The following is a 23,519-nucleotide window of genomic DNA, read 5'->3' on the forward strand; positions in this document are numbered from 1 at the left end:
ATTCTTCATAAGTATTTTTATTAGATGGGTCATTGAAATGGGAAGTTAGGTCGGTTGATTTATCAAGTGCAACAGAGAAATTTGAAGACTGTGGTTTGTAGCTACACGATAATGGGAAAAGCATACTGCTACTTTACTATATTACTTGCAGTCTCTCGAGTTCCTTCTCAGCAGTAGCTATATGTTTCCTGCAAGCAGTAGTGCTCATGGGACATAGTAAACAGATTTTCATACAACTGCATATGCTGGCTGGGACTTGAACCCAGCTGGAAATGTTTCTGAGTCCCTAAGTTACAGAGAATAGCTTTTGTACTTCCCTAGTTTCTATACAGGGATTATTGTCCTCATCAAATGGAGTTCCTTTCCCATGTCTTTTCAAAGTTATCTAATTTTCATTACTGTATGAACTACAGAGTAAAGGATATTTTTAATGAACTAAAATCCCTTTCATTTTTTATGACTTATTGCATTTATCTTAATAAATACTATGAATTAGTTTTCATCAAGTTTGTGAAATAAATAATTTCTGCATATAGTAAAAATGGCAATGTTCATTGAGGGGCAAACTGAATCAAATAAATAGCACTGTTTTTCTACCCCTCATATCCACTTACTTTCCAATTTTGAACTCGGGAAGGCAATGAGGCAATTCTTTTTTTACTAATCTATGGATAACAGGAGAAAGCACTACTTGAAAATTTGCATAACAAAAAAGTTAAATAATACTGATCTATAGATCAGTATTTCTTGGAAACTGAAAGCATTTCTAAGTACAAGTTAATTATAAAAAAAGTGATATATTAAAAGTAAAAGAGAGCATTAATTGATTTTGTAAATGATCTTGTCTGGAAATACAAATGAATTCTTGATGGATAGGACCAGTATGGATACATCAAAGTACTGCAGATGCAACAGAAATGCTCAGATGGTAGCCTTGAATGTGAGCTCACAGACCGTTTGCAGAAGTTTGCATAGCCAATGTCACCTTTGCTGAAAGTCCAGAATAACTACCAGCAAAAACTGAAGATCTCCCTAAGGAAGAAAGAGCTTTATCCATTCCATTTATATCTCTAGCAACTCCTTCACTATAGGATATTGTCTCTATAGGGAAGTAGGTAAGGGAATTTGGATGAAAAGAATGTATTTTCCTATGCTGCAGAGTCCAGCCAATCATGCTGCTGAAGATGCATCCAGCCTGCAAACAGAAACTGTGATATTGCATTGCTTTTCTTTTCCTATATTTTAAAATTAAAAATATTCTTTCTCTTTGAAAAAATAGAACAGGTATTTACCTCACATTTACTATGGAAAGCTAAACAAAGCTTTCCCTAGTTGAAGTGAATTTTGCTGTGGAATGGCTAACGCTTGCCAGTGCCTTTCTTTTTCCCTTCTACCTGTTCTTAGTATGTCATGAAACCTTAGTTTTTCTGAAAACCAAGGATTTCAGTTTAAACTAACTAATTTGGATTGAAGGATTTTTGATATCAAATTTTGGAAGTCGAATTTTGCTGCATAAAACATCTGAAACACTAACTAGGATTTCTGTTACAAAGCTTAGATGCTGCGTTTTACTTGCTAGAAATAATCATTTCCCTAAATTTGTTTTTATACTGTCTAGTCCTCATAAACATTTCAAATATAAATTCTGTAAAGGATTCCTTACACTTTAAATAAGTTAACATATCCCTTTTATTTGCTTACTGTATGAAAAAGTTATGCTGATGTTTATTTTCATTTTCCATTCAGGGAAGACTTTTCTTGAAGGAGAGGCTTTCAAAGTCTGGCAAAAATGAGAATAGAATACCAAAAGCCTTGTTTTACAATATTCAGGAGCATTACTTCCTTTATTGCATGCAATTGCAGAAACTCTTGAAATCCAAACATATTCAGCCTATCAGGTAACATTTCCATCCAGGTGCTTCCTTCTTTATTTTATTATTTTATAAATAAATTAGTTATTTCTTTCACCAGTAATGTTGCAATTTTCTAGTCAAAGCATTTTTTTCATCCACCCAGATGTGAGTTCTTTATTACATAGTTATGGGAGACTAGTTTTAGCAATAACTGATTTACTTGTTTTTTTCTTAAAGAAATGTAGACTTAAAATTTCACTTGCCATTTACGAGTAAATAAATCTCTAAACATAGCATCTGAACTGGGATGATATTTAAATGAATATTCAATTACAATACATTTGAGGTAATAGGATTAAAATTAAATTTTATTTTTTGTGTTTCAAGAAACTAAACCCTAGAATACCTAATGATATTTTAAGAAAGATGTGGCCTTCTTCAATTTGTAGATTTAATTGAAAAGAACTTGGAGTAAAAGAAAAGAAACACTAAAGAAACTACATTTTTTCTCTTTTGTTCTACAAGAAATGATGAACTACAAATTTCATTTAAAATATTGTAATACAACTTTCAACTTTAAATCACAAAGACTATGCACTAGGTTTTTAACATAAAAGCGACAGTTTAAGCTTTTAAAGTTCTTTAAAAAAAGCCAATAAAAATAGTGCAGTCACTTATTCACAAGATCTATTGACTGTAACTCCTGTGTCTTATATAGAACCACTCTTCTCCCTTTCTGGCTAGAAATAAACTTGAGAGAAATCACCCTATAAATATTTTCCCTTCTGAGATATTTGCATTAGCATGATACACATTTTCTTCTGAATATACCACCTTTTCATTCTTGTCTCTAGAAGGAACACAGGGAGCAGCCTACAAATCTATCTATTTTGGAATCTCAAGACAGGAGAAAACACCCCCACCCCATGCAATGGGCAAGCAAGAGATAAAGCCATGAACTAATGGGGAAAGTTGTGCCACAACAACAACAAAAAATGGTTATACACTAAGAACTGTGCCTTATAAGAGACAAAAGGGATGAAACCAGAAGGTGTAAAAGGAAAATAAAGGATAATAGGCTTAGGAGTGATGTGTAAAGCTATGTCTTCCTTTTGCCAAGTCACGGGTAGAAGGGTAATTTTTATCAATTTCTTAAGGAGTTCTTCAGTATGTTCCCTGCCTTGAAAGCTGCTGCTCTGATGGTCATCACGTTCTCAGTTTCGTTTCCTGGGAAAGCAGAGGAATGCGTGAGAACCTGGTGTCAACCAGCATTTGTGGAACAGTCCCATTTCATTTTGGAGCACGAACTGGGACAGTTCAGACTAATTTTAAAGCAAGTAAACAGGGATGTCTCTTGCATCAGTTGTTTCTTTTTTCTCTTTCATTCTAATGGAGAATGCAATATTTACACAAAACTGTAGCTAGGGAAACATGACCAAAAAACGCAACCAGAGAATTCTCCCATGGAAATAAATTATACCAATATTGTTCTTACCTTAACTTTTATCTTGCTCTGATGTTTCTGATTTCAGGAATTTTCAGAGGAGTTACATGATATCCTTTTTCAAGAAAAATATTTGCATCCCTTTGGATGCATATGTCTGAAGATCAAATTCTGCTTTTGGTACATCAGCAAGAGTCGGATTCATGCTCCTGTAAATTAGAGTCGGTCCCAGCTCAAAAAAATAGTACCAATGGAATCATGTTTCTAAATATTGTTGTATGAAGATAAAGGCTGCTTAATTTCCCACATTTCCAAGAACCTTTATATCATGAATACTGCATTTGGGCCACTCTGTAAAACAAAGATAGTGACCAACTGAAGAGAATACAAGGAGGTCACAGAGATGATGGGCCTGAAGGAATTACTCCTTGACAAGAGTCTGAGGGAGCTGAGTTTGTTCAATTTCGAACAGAGCTGGCCTTGGAGGTATCTGCCAGCAGACCCCAGTGCAATGGGGAAGTCATTGAGGAGACACAGCCAGACTCTGCAAAACAATGCAAGCTGGAAAAATGAGAAACAAGAAGTATAAATTGAAATAAGAGAGGTTCATCTGAATATAAGGAGAAGTTTTCCACCATAAGGACAGAAAGGCAGTTGGACAAGCTGAGAGATGTTATTAACTTCCCATCCTTGCATGATTTCATGACCCAACTGAATGAAGACCTAAGCATCTTGGTCTGACCCAACTGGATGGAGTCCTCAGCAGTCCAGCCTGACTTCCTTGGAGCTGACCTGCCATGAGCAGAAAATTGGACTGGATACTGTCCAAGGCCCTTTTTCTACCTAAACAATAAGATTGTGTGAAATTTGCATTTTATATAGAGACATTCCACTTTACCAGATTTGTTAGTTACCTAGTTTATTTCATGTGAGAAAATCCAGGCAGACATCAGTTATTATTTTATCAGATATCATTTGTCAGATATATTTATCAGATATTATTTTAAAGTTGCACAACCAATAAATATGAAGACTATACTTTCAAAAGTCCCCTGTGGAATCCCATTAAAAGACAGGAAAACCAAGGTAAAAGCTGATTATTTGTGTCTGCCAAATTCATTAACATTAACTAATGAGACTGTTGACTTCTAAAATTGTTTGTGTCAGGTGGCAATGACAGACTTGATAAGACAGTACCTGCAGAATGTCATTAAATAGTTTCCAGCTCATTTCTATCAGTATCAAATATTAGATTAAGACAATAATAATGTTCATATGAATTTGAAAGAATTGATTAGAAATCCTCTTTAAAAACTCACTGCATATGTGAAAAAAAGGATAAAAATAGCTTTCATTTCTGAGGACTTTACACAGGAAAAATATTCCCACTATAATAAACAGATAACAGTAATTAGTATAATGACAATATATAACACTGAGATTTGGTTCTTCTCATCTTGTCAAAGCAGAAGTAATTATTTTTCCTCACAAAACTGCTACTAAAGATGTTGTGCTGCATATTAGGGATGTTTAATGCTTATTATCAGAGTGTCTGTTATAGCATGTAAACCTTAAATTTTTATGTGAGGCTGTGAATTTTCTACTATTTTTAAAAGCATTGCAAAAGACAGAAATATATCTCATTTGCTAAGAGTTGTTCTCTACATGTCTCTGTAACACTTGAGATATGAATTTGAATTCAGGTTTGAACACTGAGACAAGATCAAGATCTGTTGACAGCCCCTTTCTCCCTCTCTCCTTGTAAGGCAGCATGGTACAAGCATTTTTATGGCACTTTATTAGGGGTCTTTGCAAGTCTAAGATAAAACAACATTTATAACCATATGCTTTGCAAATACTTGTGAAAACTTGAAATGTAAATGAGTGTAATACAAGATGAGAAACATGAATGGCATATGAAATTGTTCTGAAACATTGTGCCTGTATAAATTGTATAATGAAAATCTTACGCAAGACTTTAGCTCTTTCAATGATTTTCAAATATCAATTTCAAATCATCAGTTTTCTGAGTTTTCTGTACTGAAAAAATAATGAAAAATTGGAGTCTTCCAAAATTACCTCTACCTCAGGGATTGCTGCATCTCTCTATCACCCAATTACATTAATTCCACCTAAAATGGTGGTAATTATATCATATCTGGAAAGACCTAGTCAATGACCTGTCTTCAAGATTCAGTGCTTGTGACTTTGAACATTTGCATTCACTACTCACAAAGTGTGTGTGGCTAAAAATATAAGACTTTAAGACTCCTGCTCATTTCTTAGGAAAGGTTGTGTGCCTGCCTATCTGCCCCAAATTCCATCTGCCTGTATTCATCCCCAGTGTGAATGAGTAGCTGCCTTGTAGCTAATTTCAGCCTGGCTGGTATGAGACAGCAGAGCAAGGGACACAGTCTCAAACAGCCAGGTTTGAGACTGGACTCACATATTCACTATGTGTAAAGTACACATATTTTGGTCATGATGGAAATTTTAAAGCTGTTTTTAACAAACCTTGAAGGCTGCTTGGACCTTAATGACTTGACAGGCTTGACTCATTGCTGCTTTCATGAAAAACATGCCGCCTCCCCAGATCCGACCAGGAGTGGGGGCGAGGTCCTAGCACACTAAATTTTGTATTCGTTAACCCTTCAGCATTGAGAGGTGGCACTCTCAGGGGAGTGGCTCCATGTGTAGTTCACTCCTGTTCTCACCAGGATTTCTGATTCTGTATCAGCGCAAGAATTCACCTGCTTCAAAAATTTAGGCATGCTTTGTGGCTTACTGTGATTGCGAAGCCAGTCTGATAGCAAGCTGCCTTGGAAAGTAGAAGTCTTGCTGCTTTGAAATTTCCCTTAAATCTAGTATATTGGTTTAGCCCTAAAACAGAATGGAATGAAAGAAACCAAAACCAGAATCTTTTCCACTGTATCAACCAATTAAGCATTGAATATACGATCTGTAGAGAAGCCACAGGGAAGGGAGGGTCACAAGGAGAAAACTGAACCACATCTTTTGCAGTGATTTGTCATTGGTAAGGCTTCACTGTAATGCCAGACTGAGCCTAAATAACTATTTTAGGATAATTTTTTTTCTTCTTTAGAACACATTGGGATGCAAAAATGTTTCTTGTATGGAGACAGATTTATAGGAGATCTGAAACCTGAATACATGCAATTTGCTAGACTAGTATTTCTGCTTTCCCTATTGTGTGTCAACTGAAGGCAGTAAACCTCTATTATATGTTGAATTTTAAATTCTCATTAGCCTAGAGTAAGCTGTAAACATATATATCACAATTTAATCCATCAAATTATGTGCTCTGGATTAATGAAAACTGTACTAATAGCTGAATAATTCAGAACTATAGTCTAATAGGACTTCAGACATTACATGGAAGACTTTTTAAAAAATTATATTAACATAAAGTCTTAATTTTGAAGTGCTTTAACCTTTGTAAACTTACAGAGAAGCAAAATATAATATTTCATTACAAAATTAATATAATGCAAACTGGCAGAATATAAAATTGAACACAAAGTAAATGGGTTCATGGGTTCAAGATCAAAAGCCTTGAATACTCTAGTTATTTCTATTGCAGACACATAAGTAGGAAAGGGAAGAATCACTACTCATTTCAGGCCATAAAAACCTTAATTTCCTCAGAACATAGGCATGCTTGTTTCCAACAAGATATCAGTCATATAAGCCCCAAACCTCTTAAATCCAGTTTTTAAAATAGCGTGTAACACTGCTACCTGTGATTCTCCTGTCTACATTGCTCTCCCCACCTTGAAAAGAAAGTTGTTACTCATGTGAGATGATTCAGCTGCTAGCAAAGCAGGTGCTAAACTGCTATACTTTGCATCCAGCAGGCAAAACATTTTCTGTAAGATTAAAATTCGAGCCATTAATGTATGAAACCAAAGGAAACCTTTTCTGATGAGAATAATTGCATCTGAAATAGATCTGATGACATTTTCTACCTCTAGTATTTTTAATTCTATAATCAAGGGAAAGCTACTCATTTAACTTATATGCCCATTGCAGGCTTGTATGGCCCCAAGTTAGAGAGCCAATAGCTCTACATGGGAAGTCTAACTAAGTCACTGGAGTATAGTAAGTAAACTTTAGTATTACTCCTAACATGATCTTTGCATTGATATGGAAAAAGTATGATTTCTATAGGAACTTAAATGTAATTAAAAAAGCCCAACCCAAAGTATTAGATGTGATCTCAAAAATCCTTTTTGAACACCCTAGATTAGGAATCAGTGTGAATAAATGGTAAACTTGAAATTTTAGATCCCTTTAGCTCTTCAGAGTTAAGTAGGTAACATGCAATAGCAAGTTATCTAAAAAGAAGGACTCCCAGGCAGAATCTCTTCTAAAAAAATCATTTTTCTCCAATTGGATTGGTGACACAATACATGTTCAAGGAGTCAAAATTTCTTTAATTAATATTTAAACACAAGATCCTTTTTTTCATGGTAAAAATCACATAGTGTATTGTAATTTAAAGATTCTTGGTTCTCAAAAAATTACATGAAAGAAATTCAGACAATCAGGATAAAATTTAGAATCATCAATTTTATACTCAAAGAAATCATATTAAAATCATTGAATGATCAAAAGCCTGAACACTATGATATTCCCTGGTAATAAGACTTTCTCCTTAGCACTCTTGAAGCTTGTGGAGCCCAAAAGTATCACAAAGAGAAAAAATCCCACTAAAAATGCTACATTTATCCCTTTTAGAGCCACAGCTCTTTCTTTTTCAGCAAGGACAGAGTTCCTGTGGGTAGCTTTACCTGGCTATATGTCGAGTAAACAGCATTGTTTGATAGGGAGAACTGGCCCCATGGAACATGAACTGGCAGAAGGCCAGAGTCAGTAAGGAAAATTCAAAATCAGTTGCAGCAGAGCAGCAACCTAAAGTATCAATTTTCAAAATAATTGAGTCATTATTTAACACATGGAGTACTCAATAATACAATTTTTTTTCCTCTGAATAAATTATAATAACCATCAGAAGTGAATTCAGTAAACACTCTTTTTCACCCATAGTTTTGAGTGAGTAGAATTTCTGGCAGGTACCCAAACAGGTCACCATGAGTAGGATAATGTGGCAATCTGTTATCATTAGCTCTGTTGGAAAGGTTCTGAACACACTAGAGAGAATTAAATGACCTGGAAAACTCAGTCTATGGAAAAGTCTATTGTACTCATCTCCTTTATTTCCACCTCTATGCATCACTGGAACAGTGGAACAGCAAGATTTGCAGTGGTGACAAAGATAAAGGTCATTTTTCAGTTTCTCTTTCATCCAGCATGAACAATTTAAGGACTGTTAAAATCTACACATTCAGAAAATGACTATTTTCTGTCAGGTTCTTCCGCTCTCTTGGTGTGTTAGTCTATTGAAATCTTCACATTTGGAAGACATTGCAGATTTGTGTTTTAAAAATCACTGCTACTTTTGTTCCTGACCATCATTGTTACAAGTGTCAGAATTTCAGATCATGCAAAATAACAATATACAACCCCCCAATATAGCAACTGTTTTTCCTAACTGGTGTAATTTTTTCCAGCAAAGCTTGAAAGAAAGAGCAGTTCTTAACAGCTCTATAAAATCTAATCACTATGCCAAGATCCAAATGGTCAAGATAGATACTATAAAAAGAATGACATAGCTGATTCAAAAACATGCATCAGAGATCTTTCTACTGCTTATATAAACTTTGTTTCTGTTTTCCATTTATTTGAGTGGTTAACTTTAAACAAAGAATGCAACTTTGACATGCATCAGGTATTCTGATTTAACAGTTTTATATGCAAACTTTATTCCTGGGAAATCCAACTAAAAGGAAATCCGCAGCAATGAAAGAAAAGAAACAGGGCATCAGCAGAATCTTAGGCAAAATAAATCTTTTGCATTTTGGGAAAGGGGAGATGAACATATGCCTTGACCTCAAAGTTGAGAAAAAAATTCAAGGGACTGTAGGCAGGGAAGCTCAGTTTTTTCCCCTAAATCTGCTTTGTTCCACACTATTTACTTGCAGAGAGGCTGAGGACATGGCCTACCAAATATATGATTTTGACTGCATATTCTTCACCAGTAAATAAGCAGCTCCTGCTAAGGCATAAAACTATGCCAAATCTTTCTTCTTTATAGAAGTGCAGCAAATTCACTGGGAATTTATCCTATTTTTTTCAATAGGAATTTCTATATTTGAGCACTTTATCATTTTTGACAAATGATTATGACATGGATATAAGAAACAGACACAAGAATCAGTTCTGTTCTGTTGCAACAGAGGATGAATTTAACATCTTACACAAAGGCTGACAGGCCAGAAGTTGGTTCTGTCACTTGATATTATAGATTAACATAGAAAGAATATCTACATAAATGATCCTGAAATATTTGTCAAAATGTGACTACCATAAACTTCCACTCTAAAGACTAACAGAATTCTGGAATAGTATACACAATTATTTAGCCTATAAGAAATTATTTTGAGAAACAAAAATCTGTGGGAAGCTATGTCTTTAACATATCTTAAGCAATTATGTCATCAACTTATCTTTTCTGTTCTTTAGCAAAAAAGATAAAAGAATGATTTGTCATTTCTCTCTTGGGAAAAAACTCTCTTCTCTTTTCTCTTCCCCTATCACTTTTTGCTCCTCAAACTATTAAAGACACCTCTTAGATTCCAGAAAGCCTGCTTTGAGTGCATTCAGAACCAAAATATTTTTATATTCCAAATATCCTTCAATAAATGTTCTACTCTTGTAACACTTGAAAAAAAAATTTAAAAATTAACAGGTTAAAATTCACCTGCCAATCTTTCCTATGCTTTTAGTGCAGTACATTTCCAAGGGCAGGAAAAAGAGTTAAACTGTGTTATTTTTAAAATGATGCTGTGAATCTACTCATATCAAGTCCATCAGTTCTCATTCAGTTATGTCTTTTGGAGGTCACTGTCTCTCTCATTCATTACAATAGCTTTCTGGTCCTTTGATATGATTCTCAATTAGTTGGGTAGGCAGGCAAAGCATCTTACATCCAACAGTGAACTATGAGCTTCCAAATATGTTTGCACAGCCACACATTACACTTTAGCAAGCTCTTTACCTTAACCCATTAATAAACCATAGTTTGAGGTTAAGAATAAAGACTCAACTCAAAAATTAATTAGAGGTGCTCTGAACTACATGTTCATAAGTCATTCAGCTATGAAATGATAAAGCACACCAGTTAACAGATAACCGCAGACATTTACTCCATCTTATTTCAATCTGTGGCTGTACTCATGATAAATTGAAAGTGAACAGCCATTGTTCATCTGCGTAGTGAATATCAGATTTAAATTACTCAAATCTGCAGCTGCTGTATCACAATGGCTTGTATCACAACAGGCTCTTGAGCAAAGCACTTTCCATATTCACGTGCTTCATTAATACAAATTAGTATTTATTCAGTACTCTAGCAAGGAACACGCTGAGTTACACAAACCACTTAACATAAGTTGGAAAAACCACAACTCCTGAAAGGGGCACTATCTTTGACCTTCAAGAAGTTTACCTTTGTGGAACTCGCTTGTCATTTCAGAGTCCTGCAGCAAATCCATCATAATCTAGACCCAGAGCAAGCCCCACTGAAACACCTCAGAGGTTAGACATGTAGTGCAGGCTTTGTGACTTGTCTACAGAGATTTCCAGAATCAGTCATGTGGAGCTAAACATGACAGAAAAATTAGATTTCAACACCTATTCAGTGCATGCAGGTTAAAAGTATACTGCAGTGACTATTTTAAAACACTTTCAATGAGTGTTTTTAAAACAAAACCACTTTTAAAGCAAAACCTTTTGCAAACCCACAGTGAGAAACATAATAATATCATCCATATAACTAGATTGGTGTTTTAATCTCTGCTCCAGCTGTAACCTTATTCAGTTTAAATTGCTTGTGAGAGCATCTGTGTTTGATTTGAACTTTATAAACTAATAAAGGCAAAAAATCAAGACAATAAACATATCCCAAAACCAGTTTTGTCTAAATATCCAGTACCTCCACTTTCCAATTGGCTGTACAGAAGTTGTTCTTCAAAACAGAACTGATCTCCTCGGATTAGTTCCTGTATGAGTGAAAGCTGATGATGCTCAGGAGCTGCACTGGATCCGATTGAATTAGGATTCCCTTTTCATAATCTGTGGGGAAAAAGAAAGTCACGTGTGTGTAGAGCTGTTATTGAAGTGTTAGATGTCTCAAACCTTCTTCTGTGTGGACGTATGTTTGTTTGACTCATTATGTTTGTTGCAACTTGTATGTTGCATAAAATGACAGTGCTGGTTGGCTTTATGAGTTTAATCTGAGATACTGGTCTTGCTTCAAAGTGGATACAGAATGCAAAAGTGTTTGTTTTATGCTGTTTGATGGGAAAAAAACCCTTATTTCTTACAACGAGAACAAAAAATTAAGAGAATTAAGAGAACTTAAGAGTTCTTCTTTACCTGCTGCCCTTTAAGAAAAGATAGTGCTGGGAAGAATGGAAAATGTACAGGTTCACATTATTAGCCTCCTATGTTCAGGTAGACTCATCTATAACGGAAGAAATCTAAAATAATTTCTGTTTTTGAATTTAAACCAGCTCATGAGCATTTTTGTAAAGATGCTTTCTCACAGGAATTTTTTTAGGGTGACCTTTTCCAGTTAACATGCAATAACGACTTTGTTGATTATTTCATTTTCAAAGTACTCATTTGAAATTACGCTAGAGGCATGTGTCTCCATTTAGCTTATTATCCTAAAAAAAACAGAGCATGACTTCCTTAAAATAATTATTGTTTGAACTATTCAATCATTAAGTTAAATTGACAACAGAGAAATCACAACACTTTTAATAAATTTGAACAACTGTTAGCAACCTCAATTAGGAAAGCAAAAAAACCTCTTACCTCTCCCCCTCAAAAACCAACTAAGCAAAAAAACTGCAAAAACCCAAAAAAACCTCCCCAAAACCCCAAATTAAAAAACAAAACAAAACAAAACAAAAACAAACAAAAAACCACTGCTGTGGTATTCATGGGCATTTAGAATAATTTTAACATAAAGGCTAAAACTCAGTCTTTTCCATGAAAAACTGTTTATTACCTAAACAATTAACACAGTTGAATAATTTTAAAGCTTTTCCTTTTTTCATTTTCTTGTATTCAATCTGATTTAAGTTTTTAAATGCTTCTTCCCTTGGCTTTCTCATTCTTTCATTGTGTCTAAAGGAAGCATGGGGAATGTCTTTATGTTCCAGTTGACTGTCTACTTCATCTGTTGTCCTGGGAAACCAGGAGCAGCTGGTAGTACATCTATTAAATAGTTTTGGCCTGACTCAAACCAAAGCAACCAAATAAATTATAAAATAATAGCCAACTAACTGCCCTAGTCATACCTGTTTATGTGATTGGCAGGAAATATATTAGATGTCCAAATTTCTTCTACCAAATCACTGTGGTAGAACTGACTATCAGTTTCATGGCTAATTCACTTAAGAATTATGAACAATCTTCCCTCACTCTATTAGCTTTGGAGTTTGAATTAAAAATTTTACCTAGACCTTTCAGGGACTGGAGAATAGCTTTGAATATATTGCATATTTTGAAACTAACAGACAAACAAACAGTATAAGGGAGAAAATCTGCTGCTGTTCCTATTAATATTTTTGAAGCCCAGCCTAGAGGATAAGAATTTACTTAGGTGATATTACAGCTCTGCCCTGTACTGCTTGAATGATTCAAAGCTGCATGTGCAGTCCAGAAACCATTTAGATCTGTGAAGCAAAGGAAGGCAATCTGCTCATCCTTTTTTTAGAGTTGGTTCACCTTGCAGAAAACAGTGAAATTTTATAAAGATTATGAAGTCAGAGATTAACTCTCATCAATTCCCATCTCTGACAGAAGCACTTCTGCACAATCACGCTTCATTTCATTTGACTACACCATGAGTTGCTCCAAGCAGCACCTGGATACTGAAGAGCTCAGCCCTGAAGCACTTAACTAAAAGTTAGGAAAAACCCTAGATACTTCTCTGAGTGGAATGGATCCTGTAGCCCAGTGAATAAGATGCTGCTACAGCTACCAGCACACCATGATCTTTGTACAAATTTTCAAGGCCATAAGACAGCCACGTTTACTTTGTCTGAACTTACCTTGCTAAACTTTGTTATGGTTGCTAGAGCTGTAACAGCAATTTTTGAAATTGCCAAGAATCTAGGTCTATTTAATTTTGCTTTTGCTTATCTTCCTATGGTAAAATTTTCATATATTTGGCAGTAACAGGTAGTTTTTCTGTATAGAATCTGATATTTATGACTGTAACATAGCAACATAGCATAGAGGAATATGGTTGTGGTATGGCAAAACAGACCTTGAATGGTGGGACACAGGATGCAGTGCAGAGAGGGTAATAAAAAATAGGATACAAGCTGATATTCCTGACCCAATGGCTATAAGAATCTGACTGATGACCAGCTAAGGTAGTACAGACCTGAAGAAATCACTTTAAAATGCAGCAAAGAGAAAAAAAAACAAGTATCTAATGTATGTAAAGTATGCCATAATTAGTCATTACAGAAGACACCCACACGTGAAAAATAGTGACAAATAGCAAGTTGTGAGAAAGCTGGCAAACAGAAAAAGTCCTTATGAGAGTCTAAGGTGAGGAAGAAAACACACACAAAGTTACATTAAACAGCTGCAGCTTTGCCCCATGCTGAAGACAAAATTTAGATCCATGTGTTGGGAAATCAAACTTAATAGGATAAAAGTGTTATCTAGATTTTGTATGAGGAAATTTCAACTTTATCTGTGATGTTATAATTTTTTTTATTTTCAATTTCTTCCTTTTTTTTAAAATTTTTTCTGTAAAAATAGGTACTCAACTAAAAAGAAATTCTCAAGAGACAGGATTTAAATTACGCTAACAATAAATTTTTGAATCTACATAAAAGATGTGCTTCTTTTTTTGGCCATAAAATTTCTGCTTCTTCACAGCACATTTTGAAACTAATTCCTAGATATTATTAAGCTGATCAATCATTTGCCTGCAAAGCTCATGGCTACACCTGGGAAAGAAAGTCATTGCTCTTAAGAATCATGTCATTCCATGCTGTTTCATTTTATATTTTTTATTTTGTATCGGAAATTAAAAGCAAACATACAAATTGCCTTTTGACAATTTGTTTCCTTGTGTTTCTCTCTTTTCTAGAAGTTACAGAGGTATATATCCATGACATGATATGTCCTGTTTGAATGTATTTGTATAAGCCATCATTTTGTGTCCATCCAAATCCATATGCCAATATTTTTTTTTATTTTTAGACTGATTTTCCATGAATTAACAGGAATAGTTATTTTTTTTACCTACTAATGGTCACAGATTTCATTTTTAAAAACTTATTTTGTTAAGAAAATAAATATAAATCTGTGTTACTTTCAGTTGTGAACTGAATGTTAAAAATATAAATTTGAAAGAAATGTTCCACAGTTACATGGAAGCATGATGCATTAAAAGGGAAAGAATCACAATTTATTTAAACATTTTATTAGATATAAACATCTGCAGATCACTGAATTCCACAGAAGGTGGGCTAGCCATTAGGTTTCAGCAACTGAAAGAAACAATAAATCACAGCTTTTACTTTTACAGCCCATTACACACAAAGGTCTAAAACCCTTCTATTTGCAAGCCTCAGAGTACTCCAGCTGCAGAGTCTTTAACTTTCCAACTTTCTGTGACTAATAGATGCTATACTGTAGAATGAACAGGAAATTGGAGTGGAGAGAGGTGTAAAATCAGTATCCTTAGAAAGGCTGTGCAGGAGGGATGTGAAGAATAGCTCACCATAGCACTGTGCTGTCTCCCAGTGATCCTCAGACAAGACAGATAACATTCTCATTAATGAACATTTAAGAATCACTGGATTTTTATATGTTAGAAAGGAGAAGCAGTTATAAAGCTATTAAATACTGTGGAAGGGCAAGGTAGGAGAGGCAAATAGAGAGGTGATAGATTCAGCAAGAAATTTCGTTGAGACTTACTATAGTTAGAAAAAAAATAGCTTGAAAGTTGTATAGATCTTTCTCCTGCTTTTGACCTCTCACAGGAAAGCTATGCCCTTTTAAAATTTCATTCTGTGTTGAAGGGTAAATCCTTTATTTTTCATTAAAATATCCTTTCAATTGACTTGCCCTTCAGAATTTATTAGACAAATCTGTTATTTCTGATGTAGCATGGTTCAGAAAAAATAGTTACTTTCTGCTCACGTGTCTATTCAATAATTCCACTTTTTTTCTTGAAGTGGCCAAATCAGGTCTTTCTCCCACTTAGTTTAGCCTTTTTCCTACTGTGTCAAATGGGCCCACAGTCCCTAGCTACTTTGAAAACGTGTCATGGCATCATGGGCTGCATGGAAGAAAGAAGCTTTTCTAAGAAATGCAGTACCTCCCACACTGAACTAGGGGAAACTCCAGGCTCCCTCAGACGGATGAAGCAGGTTTCACTATCTGTGTCTGTATTACAGGAAAGAGGTTCCTGCTGTGCAACCAGACTACCTGGTGACTGCAAGGCAGACAGCACCATCCTCAGCAAACACAGTTTCCATTAAGATCAAAGACTACTGTGTTCCTAAATGTCCTCTGGGAAGCCCTGTACTGTAGGTTACACTGAAGAATAAGCTTGCTATAAACCCCCCGCCCCCCCAAGTATTTCTACTGTGCATTTGAGTTTCAATCCTGCTTTTGGAATCTTAGTGCAATGTTTTCCATTCAGAGTCTTTTTCTTCTGCTTTTTTCTTCAATCTATTTCTGGTAGTGTACAGTCTTGACAGGTGAAGATTACAGACAGTGTAGATATACCAGGATATCTTAATGGCAAGAAATTCATCCTCAGATTCCTTATCAAATAAACTGGCCACTACTGGTCATATTTCAGCCCAAGCCTTTTTAAAATACATCTTAAAGTAGAGTTTAAGCATATAAAACTACTCCATGAGTTAGCTATTCCTCCTAGCTCACATTATCTTTGAATGTCTGCTTTGAATCAACCCATAGAAAAATCAAATGTAACACAAGAAAGGGTTTCTGCTGGTTTATTTGGAAGTGTGAAAGCATTTCTGTCCTTGTGTGATGGGCAACAGTCTGGTCGGCTCAAGGGAAGCTGTGTCTAATTCTGAACTTAAATTTAGAAGAAAAATATTCCACTTAGAAAACAAACGTCAAATCCTGAAGTGATGGAAGTGATGAGAAATTATTTACTTGTACAACGGAATGATAGGTACCATACAGTAAGGGGCATGTCCTCATCCCTGTCCTTCATGGACTTCTCCAGCAGGAAAATTTTCAGAAAGACTGTGAATCTAGGAATTCATTTTAAATATATGCACATATCACAGTAATTTCAAAACAATAATTGCACAATACATTTTTAATCTGGTAGACAGAAGTTGTTATTCAAGTTCTTAAATATGAGGTTGTTAGTCAAGTTCCTAAATATGTAGCAACATGACCATCTTTACATTTAAATGATGTATTGATATTCACAAGTAATTTTGATATTCACAAGTACTGCCTACTTACATATAAATTCCATCTAAAAACTTAATGAACAGTAAAACACTATCCCAGAATAGTCCTTTTTCCCTCACTTGCATTATAATAACAATAGTAATGGTGTCTGTAATTTCTCTAACACCCACAACCGGTGCTGTCTGCAATGTATCATGATTTTTTCACAATAGAAGTAAAAGTCCATTTTTCAGAAGGAAAACCACAGAGGCGTGAATTAGTAAATTAAAGGTCAACAACAGCTAATACAAATAAATATGAGATTTTTAATGGCAATTTCCAGTAAACTATAGAGTTCAGTATTGGAAGAACTCAAATGCTTAGATGCAAATTTTGAAAGAACAAAATTGTATGGCAGGAGATAATTCTTAGCTGTATAGATGAAACTTTGAGGACGCACACTCAGCTCCTAAAGATCATTTGCAAATACTGACGGGGCATAATATTTGACTTCTGTTTCCTGTTTCTCTAACATCAGGAGACGTTGAAGGTGATAACATACTGCTGCATGATATACTTTGGGATTTTAGCCTGAATCACAACTAATAATAGTATAACTTTGTGATGCAAGTGGCCAAAAAGTTTAGAAAGAGTAAATGTGCTAACATAGAAAATTCCTGCTGGCATGGGAGCCATGAGGCTGAGAACTGGGTCCTGGAACAAGAAACATACCGAAAAAGTGCATAAGAGCAAACCTCAAGAAACTGCAACTTACTCTCTGAAAAAGTGGAAGCAGTCCTGGAAAACAAAATGGGCCTGAAAGAACAGAAACATCACCAATTTTTTTGGATGTCTGGATGAAAAAAAGACATTAACAGCATTACTGGCTGCTCAGAATGGTGTGTCTTATGCCCTTTTATATCTCTACAACGTACAAAGAACTTAATTTTTATCCAAAATAGAGTTTCTATCTCCCTGAGAACTTCCCATGCCGCACATGTTTTACTTTTCTAAAGAAGTTGAAATCTACACAAACTTTCTACAAGATCTTAAACTCTCGTTGAGAACACCTGGCTAACTCCAGACTCCATGATCTCAATAATTTTTGAAGTCAAACTCTGTTAACTTGTTGGTCCCTGCTTTGGGCCCACTTTTGGAGTAGTTTCAGTTTGTCCTTAAGAGCTCTGGGATGGCTGGATCTCTCTTGGTGACTGGTTTGTCCTACACTTCAACATGATTTGGCCCATTCTGAAACCTAACTTACTCAAAACTAGTATTTTGCATCCATATAAGTAATATATTCTAAGTGTGTCTTCTGTTATATTGGTGAGAAGTTGCTTCACTAATGAAAAAGTCACAGTAACCTATATTAATTATTGGAATTTTTACTATTGATTGTTGCTATATGATTGATTGCTGATGCTATTGATTGTTGCCATAATATTGCTTGTTAATATATTATTGATAGCTGATAGCGATTTTTAATTGCTATATATATTCATTTTATTGATACTTTTTATATTTGCTAATGATGATGTCTGTGGTAGGACTCTTGCTGGTGTTGATTTTTGTAGTATTTTGGATACTCTGTAATAATGTAGAGAAATTTTAAGGAATTAAAAGCTTCCATCTCCTTGTGCATTAAAGAATCCTACAAACCCCTTCAGAAATTTCTAAGCATACACAAGCTCTGTGCCAGTGGGTTACACAGATCATGACACAGCTATTGAGTTCAATTTCACAATTTTTTTATTGTCTTGTCATAGTGCAGTCTCCTCCAAGGGATCTGTCATGCCACTGAACTTGTTCCAACATAGTAAATCATAGGTATATTGATGGGAGAAGGAAACTGTGAGAGAGTTCCTTGCCAAAACCTGTTTTCCAACTCCACTCCAATAGGATCTTAATGTTTACATATAGGGCCACCTTTCTACCAGCCATGATGTTTCTGCTGGCACTGCTGCTGCATCATTGTTAATAAATTAATACCCTTTGGAAACAAGTTCATTGTAGTTTCTGGTTGTCAGTGCAAGTACTCAGCTCATGGTGAACCCCTCTGAACTCAACTTCTGTTGCATCTGTTTGCTCAGATTCTTTTTAATTGTGGAAAGATACCTATTTTCAAATCTAACTAACAGGATGTTTTCTTTCAACTTTGTAGCCACAGATGATTTTTCTTGAATATATATCACTTTCTAAGAGGAAAGACAGAATTATGACTAATTGTGTTTCTCTTCTTTTTGACTCATAATGCACACAATAATATGTATCAGTGTTCAGTGAAGACTGACTCAAGTCTTGTTTTTCAGAAGCTATGGTGAATAGCCATAGTCTAGCAAAGTGAGTCAGTTTCCCTCTGGTCTTGTTTGTAATGCTTCCAGTATGTATAACATAATAATACTAACATGGTTGAGGAAATCTCGTGTTACATAACACAAGCAATCCTAAAAAGCTTTATAAACATTTTCAATCAACAAACCTTGTGAAGGCTAGTATTTTCTATTTTGATAGGAAAATCAAGGAAAAATATTTTTCAAGTCAGCATAAAAAAAAAAAAGAAAAAAGCTTGAAATCACCTAGGGTTTTAAGATGTTAACTTTGAAATGCTCTAATACTATCCTAATTGTCAAGTCTGTCTAGTGCCTGCATGTCTCATCACCTTTAACTGCTGTTCTCTCTGTTGAACACTTCTCAGAACAAAACCCTGTGGTAGGTAACAAAAGGAAGACACCCAAACTTTGTGTAGCTGCTTGCAAATTTGGACCTTCTAAGTCATTTTCTCAAAGTCAAACAGTGAGCATCTGTCTAAACAGTAAAAGAAATTAAGTCTCCTGCCTGTAACTTTACTTTGGAAACATGCTGCTTCTCATTGTCTCATTCTCCTTTAATAAGAAAAGAGTGGTCTATTAAAGCAGCAAGGAAAATAACATTACTTAATAAGTCAGTACAAGAGAATAGGTAATGCAGGAGTAGAGATCAGACAATACGCAGTACCTGTATTTAAAAACCACTAAGGACAAAAGATGACTAAACTATTCTCTCATTCAGGCAAAGGTACTGAGAGGCAGTAACATAATAAATGGAGAGTGAGGAAGGCTCAGTGACTGAACAGTGGCCTCAGTGACTTTGCCATGTTATTCAGAGCATTTTCTACCCAAGACATGGTGAAAGTAAGTTACATTGGGAAATGACACATAGATGCCACAATTCTGTGCAAATTAAGTGTAGGTCAAGCAAATAAAATAAAAATCAGAGACAATTTTCAGGGCTAGTCATACAAGAATTTAATGAAGAATATATTTTGTTTACTAAGTGGGTGATCAGGGGGCAGATACATACTTAGAATATTTTAAACAGAGGAAAATTCCTTTCTAAATATATCAGTTTAGTTAAAGTCAAGTTGAAATTGTGATAGAAAAAGTGTGATTTGGAACAGATGCCAGATTTAGAACTATAAGGGATGAATACTAAAGGCAATAATTTTTACTAAAAATGTTATTCCAGCACACATAAGTGTCCTCCCACCAACATTGCTTTCATTGCTCCCGTAATGTGAGCTCTGACTGGGCTAAAGACTGAAGCTCTCTCCATCACCCCAAAACTATTGAGTGCCCACAATTGTCCTCTTGCTCTCTTTCCCTCATTGCCCAGTGCCTCAAATCACAGCTAGTTTTCAGCTAGTGCAACACTCTGCCCCAGAGAACCAACTAGATCTTTGTTTCTCCTCATTCCCAGGGCTCTGAACACCTCCCTTTTTGCCTTCCTTCTCTTCCTCCATTTCCCCTTTCCCTTGCTTCTCTCCATCAGCCTTAGAAGTTCATCTATGTTAGAGGTTAAAGTAAAAGGGAGGGAGGGAGACATGGCTACATCTGGAAAAATTATAGATTCAGATGAAGGTGCCTGGCTTAGCTAATCACATACCAACATCTCTCTGTGCTTCTCATGCTTTACCCTTTTTTTCATTCCCTCAATGGTTTCCAAATAAGTATTACTCTTCCTCTTAGTGTTGGAACTCTTAAATATTCAGAGTTGCTTTGATATGTTATTGAAAAAGCCATCAGGCTATTGGTGCATGGAGAAATATTATCAAGTAAAGATCTCTCCAGCTCATCCTGTTACACAAGTCCTAGCAATATTTCTAATATTAATCTTCTAACAACATGCAGCCTACTCAGGGAAGTACAGACCATTCAGCCTTGCCTTAGTCTCTGGGAAGGTTATGGATTAGCTAATGCTGGATACTATTTCCAGGTGCATGAAGGACAAGAAAAACATCAGGAATAGTCAGCATAGCTTCCCGAAAGGGAGGTCATGCTTGACCAGCTTGATAAACTTGTACGATGAAATGACTGACCTTGCAGAAGTGAAGAGAGCAGTGGCAATTTTCTACCTGTATTTCAGTAACACATTCACAGCCTCAGAGGTAAGCTGCTCATGGATGGGCTGGATGAAAAGACATTGGGATGAAATAAAAACTGACAGAATGGCCAGAAAATTGTGGTGGTAATCTCTGGTGCAATATTTAATTGGTGGTGTATTCCAGGGGTCAACACCGTTTCCAGTCTATTTTAAAACTTTAATTAATGATTGTATGATAATATTCTTATCAAGTTTGCAAATGACACAGGAAGAGTGACTGTTGTACCTTCACAGGGTCACAGAATATCCGAGTTGGAAGGGACCCATGAGGATCATTGAAATCCAATTCTGCACCCTGCACAGGACACTCCAAGAATCACACCATGTGCCTGAGAGTATTGTCCAAGCACTTTTTGATCTGTGTTGGTCTTGATGATGTGACCACCTTCCTTGGGTACCATCTCCAGTGCCCAACCACCCTCAGGGTGAAGAATCTTTTCCTAGTAGCCAATCTAAACCTCCCCTGACACAATTTCATGCTGTTCCCTTAGATCTTATCACTGAGCACGAGAGAACAGATCAGTGCCTGCCTTTCCCCTTCCCCTCTTGAGGAAGCTGCAGACTGTGGTGAAGTCTCCTCTCAAACTCCTCTTCATGAAGATGCATACAAGATTATTTAGAAAAATAAGTGAATATTTTTTCATTCTGAAGGAGTAGTATTTTTTTCTTTAAACAAAGAAAACTGCCACATACCAGAAACAATATTGCTTTCAAATTGTACTGCCTTGGCAGTGAGGGCGCTGGGCATGCACGAAGCCTCGGGAGGGGACACGTCCAGGAGATCTGACAACAATCAAGGCAGTACAGTTTTCAGCTTGTGACTTCTTTTTGGATTTTTGCACAGAATTTTTGCACTGTTGCTGCTAGCATTCCTTGGAAAGGCCTGGAGTAATAAATCTCTTTTAAAAAATATCAGATAAGTTAGAAGCATTATGAAGAAAAAAATGTAGTAGCATCTATCCTACTCAAGAAGTGAGTGCAATAAAGCAAATTGCATGCTCCTTTTCACTGCCAGTATACTGAAGTATGCACCAGCAATTTACCTGAGTTACAGGACAAAGCACATAGGCATATTTTTTGGGCCCATTTATGCCTCAAAAAGGATTTCAGGCCAGAACTGGCAACAAACCCAGATATCATTTTGCACTTAGCTTCTTTTGGTGAAAATACTGATTGTGATATCATCCTGAAATCACCAGACACTTGCGTCATTAAAAATCCAGCAGAAGTAAAAAGCTATGAATTTTCAATGTGAAACTGTATTCATAAGCTTAACCTGTTTGATAAATGAGCTGTAATAGCATTCCTTGTCAATCACGTGCCATGTCTGTTTTTAAATTGGTTTACATTGCTGCATTAGAAAATAACATATAAAATTATACTGGGTTTGCGCTTTCATGTATGGAACTAATGTGTAATATAGATACAAAAATACAGTTCAAAATAAATCATTATTAATATTATTGTTGTTATTATTACCATCCTTTACTTTCTCAAATCCTAAATAATCAGTCCAAAGGGTAAAAGTGAGAAAAATCCTGTGTTGCGATAAAGACAGTTTAATCAGTTAAAAAAAAAAAAAATGCGCATGCAAGAAAAGCAAAAGAAGGAACTAATTTACCACATCTCATGAACAGGTGGTCAGGCACCTCCAGGAGAACCAGGGTTCCACTGTGCTTAGCAGTGACTCAGGAAGACAAACTTCATTACTCTGAATGCCCTCCCCTCCCTCGTCCTTCTCCCAGCTCTACATGCATGATGCCATATGACACGGAATATCCTTTGTGTCAGTTGTTGTCACCTCTCCTGGATGTGTCCCCTCCCAAAACTTCGTGCATGCCCTCACTGCCAAGGCAGTACAAGAAATAAAAGAATCCTTGACTCTGTGTTAGCTCTGCTCAGCAATAACTAAAATCTGTGTTATCAACACTGTTTTCACCACAGGTTCAAAACACAGCCCATCACTGGCTACGATGAAGAAATTAATTCCATCCCAACAAAAAACAGTACAATTAGCTGAGAATATATTTTTTTCAGTCTTCCCTAGGATTAGCAAAGGCAAGGTAAGGAGAAATTTACAGTAGCAACTCATTCAGCACAGTATGATGAGATCAGTATATCAAAGTGTTAGATCAGTTCCCTGCAAGATATATATGGCCCAGAGAGTTTGCTATGGGGTAGGTTAGTCTGTACTGAACATTCATAGAATCATAGAATGGTTTGAGTTGGAAGGGACCTTAAAG

Source organism: Fringilla coelebs (assembly GCF_963513975.1).
Source record: "Fringilla coelebs genome assembly, chromosome: 2".
NCBI classification, from domain to species: domain Eukaryota; kingdom Metazoa; phylum Chordata; class Aves; order Passeriformes; family Fringillidae; genus Fringilla; species Fringilla coelebs.